This window comes from Thermobia domestica, chromosome 11, assembly GCF_964235325.1.
Source record: "Thermobia domestica chromosome 11, izTheDome1.hap1.1, whole genome shotgun sequence".
In the NCBI taxonomy this organism is placed as follows: Eukaryota; Metazoa; Arthropoda; class Insecta; order Zygentoma; family Lepismatidae; genus Thermobia; species Thermobia domestica.
This window is the reverse complement of record NC_137464.1, coordinates 39,413,609-39,429,709: the sequence shown is the minus strand read 5'-3', so window position 1 is coordinate 39,429,709 and position 16,101 is coordinate 39,413,609.

The window sequence follows — 16,101 nt, the reverse complement described above, 5'->3', positions numbered from 1 at the left end:
AGTGACGTACTCGGGGGGTGAATCTTGGGGGTTTGGAATCCCGAAATCCCGACTTTTCTGTAAATTTAGTGTAATTTGAGGGATACTTTACAAATTTTAATATAATTTCTCTCCTAGAAGCTTAGTATCTTCCGAAATAAATTTATGTGTACGATTCCAGTGACAGTAGCCACATTAAGTAGTAAATGTAAGAAAGCCCATAAGTTGAATGTATGTTTGGAGTAAGAAATATTTATACAAGCGATCATTCTTTATTATTAATTAAAGCACTTAATGGATACGTGGACATTGAGAAAAGCTGAAATATCCAAGCTGGAAGCATTTGAAATGTGATGTTGGCGCAGAATGCTGAGCATATCATGGACCGAAAGGAAAAGGACTGAAGACGTACTAAAGGAAGCTAATGAAAGACGACAGATCATGAGGATAATAGGAGAAAGAAGAAACAGCATGCTTGGTCATCTTATTCGACACTCCGAGTGGATCACTGTGCTGATAGAGGGAAAGGAAGAAGGGAAACCAGGATGAGACATACCAAGGATAGAATATCTAGATGCAGTTACGGAGAAGAGGTCTTATTAAAGTATAAAACAGCTCTCCCAAGGGAGAGAAAAGTCTTAACATTTCCATGTTGCCCACCAACCTATGGTTGAGGTGAACAAGAAGTTGATTTTTTTAATATTCGCACATCAATAATATGACCCGTCTATGTGTTACTGCTTAATCTTTGCTGTCATTTTATATTTTACTCCAGCAGATCTAGATAAAACCAAGTTTTGTTAATGTACAATATACAAGTAAAATATGTCCATGCATTAATCATGGTGCCTAAATAATATCCACTAAAAATACATCAAACAGCGCCTTTGATATTTAAATTTTTAATTGATTGATTAGACTTCAACTTCCTTTTCAGCTCCTAGGATATATAAATCGCTGCTTTGAGGAACGTCATGAGTCAATAATGTCAATAATGCCGTAGGTCAATGATTTGTGACAATTCTGAACTTAGGGACACTTGTTGCACCTCGATATTGCATATACTATTAGCGTGACTTCTGACATATGTCAACCCAAGGGTGTAGTTACTATTCAAAAATCAAAGCAGCATGTTAAATTATTTTCGGCATATGGCTGACTTATGACGTTTCTCAAATCAGCGATTCATATGAGACGAGACACATGCAACTGTTGAATGAGAACTATTACTCGGGTTTGTACTGGAAGCAAATACTGCACCAAGAACCAAAGTCGTAATCAAACGCAAAGATCTCTCATGGTTATAGAGTTAGCATATGCGTCTTTGGCGCGAGAGACCTGGGTTAAATTCATAGTAGCATAAGAGCACACGTGATTCGGATCCAGCGTTAAGCTCTAGGTCCACATCTCAAATAGCTTTGCTACACACAAGAACGCCAAACTCAAATCCAAACGTAATCAAATGCCTTAGTCACTTAACCTCAAAGTTGAATATATCCAAGTGCCATGAGTGCTGTAATGCATTGTCCTATCTTGTCAAATGTTCCTGGTGTGTTTATTCTTGATTTTTATTAAAGTAAAGTGCCACTGGAGTGAAAAGTGTATCTATAGACTGGTTTGATGTCTGGTAACATTAACCTTCTTGACATTAACTTCTTTCAAGTGAAAATGTATCCTTGGAACCAAATGTACAATTATAAATCATTCAATTATTTAAACAATATCTTGTAAAGGAATAATCTTAAATGTGATGATTTCAGGGGGTGTCCTGGGATGGAAATTTTGATCCCGGAGCAAAGAAATTCCCTACAGTATTTTTCAGTTTGGGCTCAACAAAAGTCACCAATATCTTTGCACTATTAGTTTCATCCACTGTTTATTTCGAGTTCCCTTCCGGTTGAAGCCTTCTGAAATCGTCGCTAATTCTATGTTCTAAGAAAAGAAAGAAATAAACACCAAATTAGTTTATACTTCTCCTCCGACCAAGAATTTGAACACAAAAGATCTAATTAATGTTTAGAGAAACATCTGCAGTCCCATTTTTGTACTCTAAATTACCATGTTCTTGATAGTTACTAGTTTTCTGAAAAACATATATAATCATTAATCAAACTTGTAGTTAAGGAGCATTCTTGTTTCCTAATCAGATCTGTCATTAATCCCTGCAATCAATCATTGGCAATATTAACGAGAACTGATATGTTCAAAAGGTAGAACATTCATTTTAGACTGTCGAAATCTACTTGCTACTCTTTGGCATGGGACAATCTGATGGTTCTTATTTGTTGCTTATCTGTCTTTGTGGCAGCAATTGCTTTACGTGATGTTTTATCGGAATTACTAACGAATATGTCATCAGCAGTTTGGTAATGAATGTGGTTCCAACGCGATGGCGTACCTACACATTTTGGCGTAAGTTATCAGAAACGTACTAAATCAAATATTGGCAAAATGTTGGATTGGGCCTATGCCTTGGGCATCATGCTTGCCTAATCATAACTTAGTTGCGTTTCTTTCTATGGGGTGAGAAGCAATATCTAGTGTGCGTCGTACCTATCGCAACACGAAACGTTAACATTCTCATGTCATTACAATTTTTGCGATGATCATAGAAATGTCAAGCGCATGGTGAAAATACTACAAGGTGGATGCAATGCAGTACTACATTCTTGTTGGCTCGCTGGTATCTTACACGCAGACTTCTCTTCTATTTACAGTGATCTTCAACGAAGTAAAAATTTTAGTACAAACAATAATTATATAAACGTAATGTAATCAATGCCTAAGCTAAGTGAATTCAAAGGAAGATATTTACAATAGCAAAAGAAACAGCAATATCAGTTCATATTAAACAAGTTTGAAGCTTGAACAAGCCAATATTACTCACTACATTTTCTGCTTTTTCTTTCTTTCTTTCTTTTCTCTATATAAATTTTGAGAATATCTCAAGGAAGAATTCATGGTTTTCGTAAACATAAATGAACGTACGTATATTTTCGTTATGCTTGGGCAGTTTTTTTAAGAGGTTGCTTCCAAGTAATTTTGGTCAGAATCTCAAGGTACGTTAAAAACTTTATTGAGCAGGGACGCACGTATTTAATATTTTAAACATCGTTTTTATTTTTGATTTATATATATATAAAAAAAAAAACATCTTATTTGCAGTCGCTGATCGCTTATTTATAGAATTTATGTTTAAACAAAAGGTTTGGTGAAACTGACAGTTCTCCGAATATTAGTGTCAAATTTACGCCATAACAAACTGTATTATTAAACATTTATACGAAATAAAACGTTACATATACTATTGTGTTCTAAAAATATATAGAAATAAATATGTATATACAAAGCAACTCAAACAAAGCAATTGCAACTTCACTATTTCAAGCAAGAAACAAAGCATTAGGCATAGATGAAGACGATGTAGGGGTGTTACAGCTAGACTAGAAAACATATAAACCATAAAATTACGTAATTTTCTTAATTTTCTTGATAAGCCTTCTCTTTTCTCTCCCGTGGACTAAAGAAGGCAAAAGGTAAATGCAAGTGAATGATTATGTGGAACTCGGTGGAGTGAGAATGCGGGAGTACCCCGAGAAACTCACGGACACGATGTTGTGCACCACAAACTCACTTGACCGAGAAGCGGACCAGTATCCCTTGGCCAGAGGTGAACCTTCTGCCACTGAGCCACCGTGCTTCCTTGATTGGTTGAGAATCTACCATATTTTTAAATTTACTGCAGTCATTCTTAATTTTGTAATTCTGGAGGGGGGACCTAAATATGTATATGTAATTATCCAAAGTTATGATTAAAATGAACAAAAATTTCAAAATCTGAGTGTAAAAATGTCCCGACAATGTCGCCCTGACATAGTGGGTGGATACTTTATTCTGTTGATCTAATACATTGTTATATATCTTTGTAAGCGTTAATCGTTATTACAAACCTTCCATTAGTTAGTTAATTTGAAGTGACACGTCCCGTTTTAGCACCGAGGCTACAGGGAATGCAGACCTCCAGAATGAAATGGGACCTGAACTACTTTAACGCGTTCAATGCTCTCCATTTGCGTAACTCGAGGGAGGTAAGCCTCCTAGATCATCGTGCCTTCCTTCTCGAGTTACATGCCTGCCTCTGTGGAGAAAATTTTGTCTCAATATCTTATGTAGAAGGAAATGATGATAGAAATGATAACCTCTGTCGGTTCCCCTCCTTCATGTCGGTTCCGGGTCCTGTCTCAATCTTCAACTTTTTAAATCGTACTATTGGATTTTTGTATGCAGAATCAACACAAGCTACTATAGTTCTATATACAACTATTACATACTATTAATACTAAAAATAAACTACATAATGTAGTCGCTTTTTTATAATTTCATTTAACATTGCATTTATTTATTACTTTTATGTAAAACTTACAATATTTTAGGTTTATTTTGTCCTGTCGCCTGCAAGCTAAAATCCATTTCTGGAGACATTCCCCCTCTTTTTGAGGAAATTTAAAGTATTTTATATTAGTCCCTTTAGTTTTTCTGTAATAATTACTACAACCGTACACTGCACAGTTAGACATTCTCGATATCATTTAAAAGAACAAAGTAACAAAGGATTTCCACTTGTCACTTAAAAAGCCGCGCCTTTTCCCGTTCTCGTTTGCAAACCAGATGACGTCACAGCCACGACAGCGCTCAAGGCGACATGCGCATGCAGCCACCTTGTAGTCTTTCCACCATGGTCAAGCGTACTTGACTGTACCAGGCAAAAACAGGTTCATCGATGACATCAGTATAATGAGACGAATGGAGGAAAGTTTCAAGTTTCAACATAGTCCCTGGCTCGTTTCTCATTTTGCCTCTATCGTACAGATATGCAACTTTAGAATATCTTTCAACGACTTATCTAGAGTCGAGTTCGAATTTGTCGGGCGATTGAGAACGGAAACCCATTTTACACGTGTGATTTTGCCATACATGAACAGTTCATGTTGTGTCCCTTTCTGCTCCACCTGTCAAGTTACGTCTGTAGCATTCTCGCCTTTACCATTATCCATTTAGAAAATTCATTAACTCATGTTCCTCGAGATGTCTACCTCCTTCTCAACTTTTTGTTGCATAATTACTTTGTTACTTTAATGTGTCATCACGTTCCATGCTTTGTAAGCATTATTTTGTCCGCTACAGAGAAAGGGATGAAGGAGTATATAGTGAGGTGAGTTAGTGGTACAGCCTTTATCTCTACTGCAAGGGGTTCCTCTTTCAATCCCAGGTCAAGTAAGTTTGTGTTGGAAAACATCGTGACCGTACTTTTGGAGGGATATACTCCTATTATCTCGCAAATTGCCATGGCACTAATTCTTTAAAAGCATTAAATGCCATAAATAGGCCTATCTGTCTTCTTTAGGCCACAAGGTATGATCGTGAGACATTTAAACTGAAGATTTTATTTAATTGCTTTTTATCACCATTACTTCTGTAATTATGCAACCAAGCAAAAAAAAAATCAAAACCCTTCGCCATTTGATTCTGATCAAGGTATCGATTTTCTGTCAACAACTTTTCGCTGACCCGACCATACGTTATGAATAGACTTATCTATTCTAACGAAATATCCGGGAATCCCTGCCTCACTTCCTGTGGGGAAATCCCTTGCGCCGCCACTGTAGAATTCTGAATCATGCTTTCTGGAATAGAGCAAATTACAATCTAAGAACATGTCACCTCAGCTCAGTGGTAACTAGTTTTGGAGATATTCACCTCTAATGTATAAGTTCCCACGCTTTCGACGCCTTGTAACTCAAACTAAGCGACTCCAGGGAAATATTTACTGGCATTTTATCTTCATGTTTCTATGAGTAGATTTACTTTTTCAGCATTGTTAACCGTGCATATTAACACTTTGTATAATAATTGAATTAATTAGTCATTACGGGCATTAATGATGAATTCAACACTGGATTATTAATTTTTCCTTTACTCAAAGTGATATGAAGAAGAAACCGCAATTGCCCATAAATAAATTGTATGGAGTTTACCCTTCGTAAATAACCACATGAAATTCACATCAGTAGAATTTCATATCAAATTGAGAACAGTGAATATTTACTTTCCGAGAAACAAAATAATAATAATAATAATATGTGATTAAAGTGCTAGAATGTAAAATTAATTACAACGTATCAGTATACGAATATTCTCGAACCGTACATTTTCTTTTATGAATATAATAAATAATTTAACTGCGACGGTGAGGAGTATTTGCGTCATCGTTAGAAATTGGGTATGGCCGTTAAAAAACATAAAAAATAATCCACCACAGCAACCTAGCTAATAATGTGTTTATACGTACACTATACCTAAATAAATAATCTAAATTTCTTGCGAAATATTATCTCGCAATTAACATTGTCAAAGGGCGACATCTCAGCATTATAAAAATCATGTTCTAAATTTTTCTCTAAGATCATAATGACAATTTTACTTAAAAATTGTGTTTTTGTTTAATTTGATGTCTTCTATCAATCAGCCACGCACCCAAAATTTGTTGCTTGATCCAACGTTAGTGTGTGTTGGGGTAAAGTGGTCTAATATTACAAAATACTACGCCAATGTACAGGGTGTCCGGAAATTTGCGTTATCCGAACTTTGAAGCATTAGCAACTTTGAATCATAAGTGCGAATGGAAAGAGAGCAGGCCCGTACTGGAATATTAACGAGTTCGGTGAACAAGTTTACCAAAAGGGCGCCCATACAAACGTGAATATGTATTGCATATATATTAGCCATAAATACTATTACCAAAGTACCAGAGGCTGCAACACTATTTGTTGTGAGTAGAAAGAACGAAACTGGCGGTAGAAAGTGTGATCATGCATTGAGAGTACTGCTGTAGAAAGGGATACATCTAACCTGTATAGATAGAAGTGATAGCGCTACACAAAGTTGGAAAACCGACAAGTGAAATTTTTAACACACTAAAAAAACTTAACATCAGTCGCATGATTGTGCACCACACGGTCCAGCGGTTCCTTAACACTGGATCTGTTCAGGATAGCCCGAGAGCTTGCCGACCATAAAGTGCAAGGACTCCAGAAGCTGTGAAAGAAGTGGTGGCACGAGTGAGGAGAAATCTTGTACGAAAGAAGAAAATAATGGCCCATGAGATGAATATCTCCAAGAGAACGATCTCCAGGCTGCTCAGAGACGATCTTGGTATTCTAGCCTACTAGTACAATAAAATTAGGCAGAAAAACATCAAAACCCAGGCATCCAAAAAAACAAAGGTTTGGCTGTTCCAAATTATTTATTACCCTTTACTCTAAGTGTGGTAAAAAGTCTCCGCAGAAATAGTGTCGGGTTTGGGAGAGGGAAGGAGTAGAAGGAAAGAGATTAGAAAATTATTTTTTCTCTTTGTTAAAGGTACAGTTATATTTTTGCTCCGCAGATGTCTCTAAATTACGAAATCTCGACATTTCCTCTGCGTATTCTTATTTTTAAATCAACATGCATCATTATTTTTTAAGATTAATGTTTAAAAAAATGTAAACGACATTCTCTTGTGTATCTACTTTACCTTTTACGTTTAAAACCTGTTTCTGATCATTTACTATGTCTTCCAAACAAAGGCACATAGATCAAGAATAACAAGTGGTACTACCAGTAGTTGTTTCACCGCCTTAAGACCGAACGTGTTAGCCCATTTTTCTAGTTACCAGATACAACGCCACGATTATCCCGATCATGTGGCACGTGCTCAAGGAGGGGTTGCAATAGGTTATTCTCCCAAATATCCAGTAAGAGCATATACTCCTCAAGTTTTTGCATATCTCCCGGAATACTTACTTTACTCTATATACTTTCCATCATTAATAGTTAATTTTAGCACAATCTATATTCAACCACGCCAACCCATACCATTACAGTATTTTGAATATATAGCCAATAACTTTCGTAATATTATTATCATGGCGGATATAAATATCCATAGTCGTAGTGCTCGCGAAAAGGCAAATTTTCAGCAGTTCTTAACTGACAATCTGCAGCTGCATCTTCATGTCCTTCCTACTCACACCAGACCAATCAGTCAGACTACACCAGATGTCGTAATTACATCTATAAACCTTGTTAACGACTGTCAGCTTGAAGTTCTCGATTCCATCGGAAGCGATCATCATCCAGTTAAATTAACATTAACTTGAGGACAACCGCCACGACAGGTAATTGCACCGCGACGTGTTCCTAGATTTGACAAAGCGAATTGGCCTCATTTTCGGCAAGACATCGAACACTCTCTTTCAAGTGTAGCAGCTCCAGCTACAGAACCTGAGTTGGCTTCGTGTCTTACTACTCTCACTGAGGCAATACGAACCAGTGCTCACCATAACATTCCAACTGTTCAAGTGACTCTCCACAAGCTAAAACTACCACCGACGTATGTCACTCTGATACATAAGGCTAGCAAACATCTCCGTGAATACCATCGAACAGGGAATGATGTCTATCTTCATCAACATCGCCAATGGCAACGAGCGGTTCGTAATTATCTTGCTGCATATAAACGTCGCAGTTGGATTAAGACTTGTAATACCTTATCTGAGGAAGCACACCCATCACGCTATTGGAAGAGGTTTAATCAACTAACTGGCAAGAATACTACAACCACTTATTCTCTAATCTTAGATGGCACCCCTCTTTTCTCAGACCAAGAGAAAGCTAACGCTTTTGCTAGTCAGCTACAGACAGTTTTTGCTCCAACAGCTGCCTCTAAGATCTCTGAACGGACAGACATCTCTTGCATTCCTGCTTTACAACCTTCTGCAGACCACGTCATTGATCTGGAACATCCACTCACCGCACCAATTACTACAGATGAACTTCACATTGCTCTCAGGCGGAAAAAGAACACAGCCCCTGGGGTTGATAACATTTGCTATCGACATATTAAAGAAGCCCCGCAATCACTTCTACTACTACTGGTGGAGATATACAACTTCATTCTCAGAACTGGTTTCTATCCCTCAGACTGGAAAGTATCAAAAATTTGCATGTTCCATAAACCGAACAAGCCTGTACATCCTGTTTCCTCTTACAGACCAATTCAACTGACATCAGTCTTCAGTAAAATTTTTGAGAAAATTCTTGTCTGCCGTCTTTATAAGTATCTTGAGACAACTACTCTACTACCCATCCATCAAGCCGGCTTTCGGCCTAACTTCTCTATAAATGACCAGCTACTTCGCCTCAGCACCATAATCACTAACCAGTATAATAAAGCCTTCCCTTCTTGCCTCATTCTTATGAATTTAGAAAAGGCTTTTGATAAAGTTTGGCATTACGGCTTAATCAAAAAATTACAATCATTCAAGTTTCCACTTTGCTATTTGAAGATAGTATATTCTTTCCTTACAAATCGCATTGCTTATGTTACAGTCGGCAATGCTCTATCTTGGCCTATCTTTCCGCTTACTTGGGTTCTTCAGGGTTCTGCTCTCAGCCCTTTATTGTATATCCTATACGCTTCTGATATCCCTGCAGTTCCACGCAATGTTTTTACTTTTTAATACGCAGACGACACCGCTTTTCTTGCTCTTGGTAAAACTATCCAACAACTTAATATTCTTTTACAAAGAGCTCTCGATAATAACATCAAGTGGTGCAAGCGATGGCATTTAACCATTAATACAGAAAAGACTCAAGCAATCATATTCTTGCCTCCAAAAAGACGTTCCCGAGTTTACAGAAATCCGAATCTTTTGCAAGTAACTGTTGATGGATACCGTGTACGCCCTACCCCTACTGCTACTTACCTAGGCGTGGTTTTCGACTCAAAACTCACTTGGAATGCTCACCTGAAAAAGCTAACAGCTAAGGCTCACATGCGGTTAAATCTATTGCGCCGTCTCACAGGCACGACTTGGGGTCTGAAAGCTGAAGTGATACTTCACACCTATAAGGCATTCCTCCGACCCATCCTCACTTTTGGACACACCGCCTGGAGCAATGCTTCTGCGTCATATTACGAAAAACTCTGCATCTTGGAGCGACATGCTATTCGGCTGGCTTATCGTATTAAGCTTCCTTACCCTACATGGCTGACATATGAGTATATCGATTTTTCAAAAATCACAAACACCTCGCAGAACTACGACTAAAGTATATCACTTCACGTATACAAACAGGTCATCCGCTATTCTTGGACATCCTGCAGACTGATGCTCTTACTGACGCTACATTTCGGTACAAACATTCACCGTTAAACATCTTAGTATCTCTGTTTGTTCAGGGAATGTCAGAACAAAAGAAATTGAACACAGTGGGTTAACAGAATTACAAATATACAAACGTCCAGATACATCTGGGTATACACTTATAACTGCTTTAAATTGGAAAGTAATGCAAATTAAACCTTTATCAGCTATTACCACCCACACTTTGAATATGTTTTTGTTGTCTGGTATTTGGCTTTATGGTTCGTGTATCGATAGTAGGCCTGGTTGGAGTGGTTGTATGGAAGGGCTGCATGCTGGACAACCGTATGAAACATCAGCAGTTTTGGCTCTTCCATTTGTGAATTTAGCACCCTCAAACCCTTCCACTATTTACACCGTTCTCCTTTATGCTGCTCAGGAAGGTGCTAAGCAGGGTCAGGCTTGCACGATGGTTACGTTCGATCAACCATTATATGCCAAGGCTCGGGAAATTGTAGCTGCAGCCCCTCTCAGTAGCCCTCTGAACTCACTATTCATTCGCCTTGGAGGGTTCCACTTTCTCCTTTCTTTTATAGGATCAGTAGGTCACATAATGGTTGGAAGTAGTTTGGAAAAGGTGTGGAGTCAAGTATACGCAAAAAAACAGCATTCCGCAAATGATGCAGGGGAAAGCATATTCCAGATCTATTCGTGCTTTGTTCCTAACCCAAGAAGCCCTTACAACAATTTTCCTTGAGAAACACGATCCTGATGTTAACAAGGAAGATTTAAAGGCACTCTATTCGCAATTAACTTCTTGGACAATAGGTGCTGATGAGATAGTGAGGTCTACTGCAGTCAAGAATTTAGCAAATACTTTAGATGAGCAGCTGCAAAATTTCAAGGAACATGGTAGAACACAAAAAAATGTGGATTCAATTCATAGAAATGGTACATCTTATCAAGATGTTCATAAAAGCAGAAAGAACTGGAGATTTTTTACCTCCATCTTCACTGTGTGCAGCAAATACTGCCTTTTCTCCATGCCACAGGACACTTGAATTATGCGAAATCGGTGCATGTGTACTTGCAAGATTGCCTATATCTACTGAGTTTATTACCCGAAGAAGAGTTCGACAAATTTATGACCAGAGGGTTCTTCACCATTCGCCGAAGTAACAAATTTTGGTGCGGTGTTTCGAACGATATGACCATCGAACAAGTGTTAATGCGAGCGATGAAAAACAGCTGTGGGTTGACTGGTGGCAAAGGAATCACTGCATCAACTATCGCTACATGGGTGAAGTCGATGCCTGCAAACTCCAGAATCGTAGAGGCAGTTGAGAAATTTGCATCTATTAATTATGCTTCCTCAGAGCAACACGTAGAGTTACGTGATGCAAACTAGAAACTAAATGCCAAGCACCTAAAAGTTTAATAACTTGGTTTCGACTGCACAACCCTTTTACAAAACATCCTCAGCTGTCTTCTCTCTCTACAGGTGTATTGGCTGACTCTACTACAAATTGTGACGAGCCCAGTGATATTGGTCTTTCTGCAATAAAAGAGATCAAGGGGCTGAAATTCAGTGAAATCCATTTAAAAAGGAAGTATACCGTCAAATCGCTAGCAGCCGTGAAAAAATCTGTCACTATCCGAAATGACACCACTCACGTCAACCCCAACCAGTTGTTCCATCGCATGGTTTGTAGTGTGAGAACAGGACATTTAAGAGAAATATTTAAATATGAACTATGTACATACTCTCCCTCACTGTTCGATGAAACTGGTTTGATGAGGAAAGGAACCAAGTCTTCAATCCTAAAAGTGTTACCAAGTGCAGGAACCAATCTACCTCCTGATGATGAGATGGCACTGAGGGTATCGTATGTGGTCGATGGAGGGCATCTTCTACATCGTGTTGTTTGGCAACGCCCTGCAACGTTTCAAGTAATATGTCGACAATATAGTGACTATGTTCTCTCCCCTTACGGAAGAGCTACTGTCGTGTTCGATGGTTATAGGGAAGAACTCAACACAAAAGATGAGGAACATGTGCGAAGGTCTCGGTCAGCTAGCAACATAGATGTGAAAGTAGAAGACCACATTCACATCACCTTTGGGCAGAGTGATTTCCTTGCCAACCACAACAACAAGGAACAGTTAATACCCCTTCTGACATTACACTTGAAGGAAAGAGGGTGCCATGTGCTTCAAGCATATGGGGATGCAGATACTTTGATTGTTTCGACAGCAATCGCAGAGGCTTAAAATGGATGGAGGTGCGAGTAATGATACAGATCTGTTGGTTTTGTTAATTACTCTTGCACCCCCATACTGCAGCTTACGCTTAAAGATGATTGTGCCTGGTAAAGGAAATCAGTCAAATAAAATTTACAATATTCAGGAAATGCAGCATGAAATAGGGGACATGAAGGAAGTTCTGTTGTGTATTTATGCCTTTGCAGGCTGTGACTCTGTGTCCTCAATATATAGGAAAGGTAAGACAGTCCCATTTAAAACAGTTAAAATTGATGAGGAACTCAGAAAAAAATTGCTTATTTTTAATTATCCTAATGCACAGGCAGACGATATTGCTGAAGCTGGCCATGATTTTTTTCTATCTTTATATGATTCCCACAAGACACGTCACCAGATATATTTAATGACAGTTGCAAGACAGCCAGTGCAAGATGAGTTTAAGTTAGCTACTCTACCTCCAACGAAAGCTGCAGCAAGGGAACATTCACTGAGAGTCTACCACCAAGTACAACAGTGGAATGGATTCAAGAAAAGCCCACTAAAATGGGGCTGGAAGGAGGTCAGTGGATATCTGCGTAGGCGTCCAACACCAACAACTCTTGCTGCAGTTCCAGAATGGTTGCCTCGCCTCATCTCTTGTTTATGCACAGAAGAGTGTTTAAGCGAATGTGATTGCCGAAGAAGTGCCCTTCAGTGCACAACCATGTGTACTAACTGCGCTGGATATGGATGCAGTAATACAGATTTTGCCACTGATTCTGATGCGGAAGAAGATGTGTTGACAGATGAGGAGGATATGCAAGAATTTTCTGAAACAAATTCAGATAGTGATGAGAATGATGAAGAGAAATGAAAACTCTCTGTGCTTAATGCGTTAAGGTAATAATTTTCGTTTTTGGTTTGTCTAATTATATATGGTTTTTTGCTTTCCATACAGTACACTCTAATTATCCTTGTAATTGGGTGTCGCGGCAAACTTATACCGGACAGTGCGCAAAATGGACAAAGAAGAATACATCTACACAAAATTTCTTTTTTACAATTTAGTCGATCATTTGAAAACAGACACATGTTATGTAGAACTACAATGCATACCTCTTCTTAATGTCAAATTGAATTGAAATTTACAGGCGAATCTCTACAAATAACATTATTACTACCTAAACAGACAAGTTTGTTGATTTGCTTTCTCATAAAAAGAGTCCACTGGCTTTGTTTTTAAGTGTTAAAATACCTTTTCCTTTTTGTGATTTTATTTTCCTACGTAGATTTTCTTCAGTAAAGAAGATCGCGGATAATCGAGAGTTTACTGTATTTGTTTTATAGGTGTCAAGCATATAAATTAGATGTCAAGGATTGTATATTAAAGTTACTAATATTATGAATATGCTTTTGATCAACAGTATTATCATTTTTCTAAACTAATTTCAACAACTCATACCAACCCCCCGCCCCCCTCTCCCCTCCAAAACCCGATAGTCTTTTGGCGGAGACTTTCTACCACATTTAAAGTAAAGTGTAATGAACAATGTGGAACACTCAAACCTTTGTTTTTTTTTTTTTTGGATGCCCCGGGTTCGGAGCTAATTTTACTGTACTATACCGACGGTGAACGGAACACTTTCTGACGCCGCGTCTAATGGAGCAAAGGAAGTGTAAAAGTAAACTGCTTCAGTGGTAAGCGCAAAATCGTCACAGACAGATTCTGTTCACCGATGAGAAGCTGGGTACTATCGAAGAGTGTTTATAACGACACTTATTCAAAATAAAGTTGTATGATGATGCAGTCCGGGATCGGAAAACACCAGTTTTATATATAATGTCGTTATTCAAAGATCCTCAGTTTGTACATTTATATAAATTAGGCTACGAAAAAACATCATAAAACAATTTACACACTGCATCATGATATTACCTTCTATTTTAGGATGTTACACACCTTAAAAATTGTACCAAATTTCTTAAAAGTAAATCCCCACGTTAAGCGGGTTTGCATATCCAGGTTCCTAACTATGAAAACATTTACGATCACTCCAACCCCAATCATTTCACAGATTCAACCTGTTGTATATAAGTTATTAGGACGTAAAATTGAACATAATTTATATGAAAAAGACTTTTATGCATTGCAAGACCTGTAACTGCCAAATATTCACCACAAACTTATAGTCGTATCGACATAAACAAAAAGAAGTGTGAAGCAGGAAAATACTTTACCCAAAAGTCTAAAGAGACGCACAGAAGACATACGAATTGGTCGAGCGGTTTGGGTCATTAGTCATAACGTGTTTGGTTGCTGGAGTGTGTGGACGTGTGCTGCTCGCTCTCTGTGATTGACTCACTTCCCAGCCTTGGTCGTTAAATACTTCACCTTAACGTGTTGAGTGTTTGTTTTGCCTAGTTATATACAGAGAAGCTTATGTTTATTGTCTTCGAAGTGCTTTTTTTTAAGGAAAAGTTTGTTTACTTCTTATTGACTACTGTGCTGCATTTGAAGATGTCAAACCTTAAACGAGTAAACACACTAAAGTTTGATTTCTGCCCTGTCTCTCAACGACCAATGTCTCTTGTGATACATGAGTGGTTGCAGAACACTTTTTCGTTTACTATTGATCAAGTGTTGAGTATAGAAATGGATATGTATCGTAAGTGTGTTTTCGTCAAACTGGTCTCTTCACAGTTATGTGAGAAAATTCTTCGTGATGCAAATCTTGTTGCAAAGTTTAATGATTCCCAGAGGTCATACGATATAAAGGTGACTTGGGCTGATGTTAGTATTTTAACCGTGAAACTGCATGTCACTTCCTTAGAGTTGACACATACTGATATCCAAAATGTTCTTGAAAAATACAGTAAGATTTACAGTATACAGGACGAACTTTATTCCGCTGAACTTGTCTACCCTGTTCGAACTGGCACGAAATTAATGGAACTGAAACATGCCATCCCTTCGTTTATTAGTATTCAGAATAGTCGCTATTGTGTTACCTATCCTGGTCAGCAAAAGACATGCTTGCGATGGAATTCCCTTCAACATCTACACTTGGCTTGTCCTCTCCGTCCTCAGCCCCAGACTGTTTTTGCTTCTTCGAGTTATGCTGGACGAGTATCTGTTTCCAAGCCTTCCCATTTGCTATCACCGCCGGATTTTGTTCCTAAATTTTCCACCCTCGCCAAAACTATTCCGCAGCGAGGAGGTGAAGTCAGTTTATCCACAGTGTCTCCAGCGGCCTCCGCACTAAACAGTGGTAATTATATTACTGTGAACGATAACACCATACCTGTTTTGAACAATATTAGTGAGTTTCCCCACTCTCGTCTGACAGTGCCACTGCCTACGACAAGACCACATCGTGTGATAATGATACTGATGGCCGTCAATCTCTGAATGTACAACCAACTATGCTCCCTGATACACTGCAGCAACCTCCCACTTCAACTGTCTCCCCAATGGAAATTGCTTCCAATATGGCCAAATCTCCCCCTTCTTCAGCTGATGATTCCATTACTATGATTACCGACACTAGTGTAAGCCCCATTCAACCACCCTTGGGAAATCTTAGTGTTTCACCTCAATCTTCCCCTGCTCTAAGTATTCCAGTAGATGATCAAGTGCAAGAGTACTCCTCTCAGCGAGAAAGTGTAAGAAGTGCATCCAGTTCCCTCGTGCTAA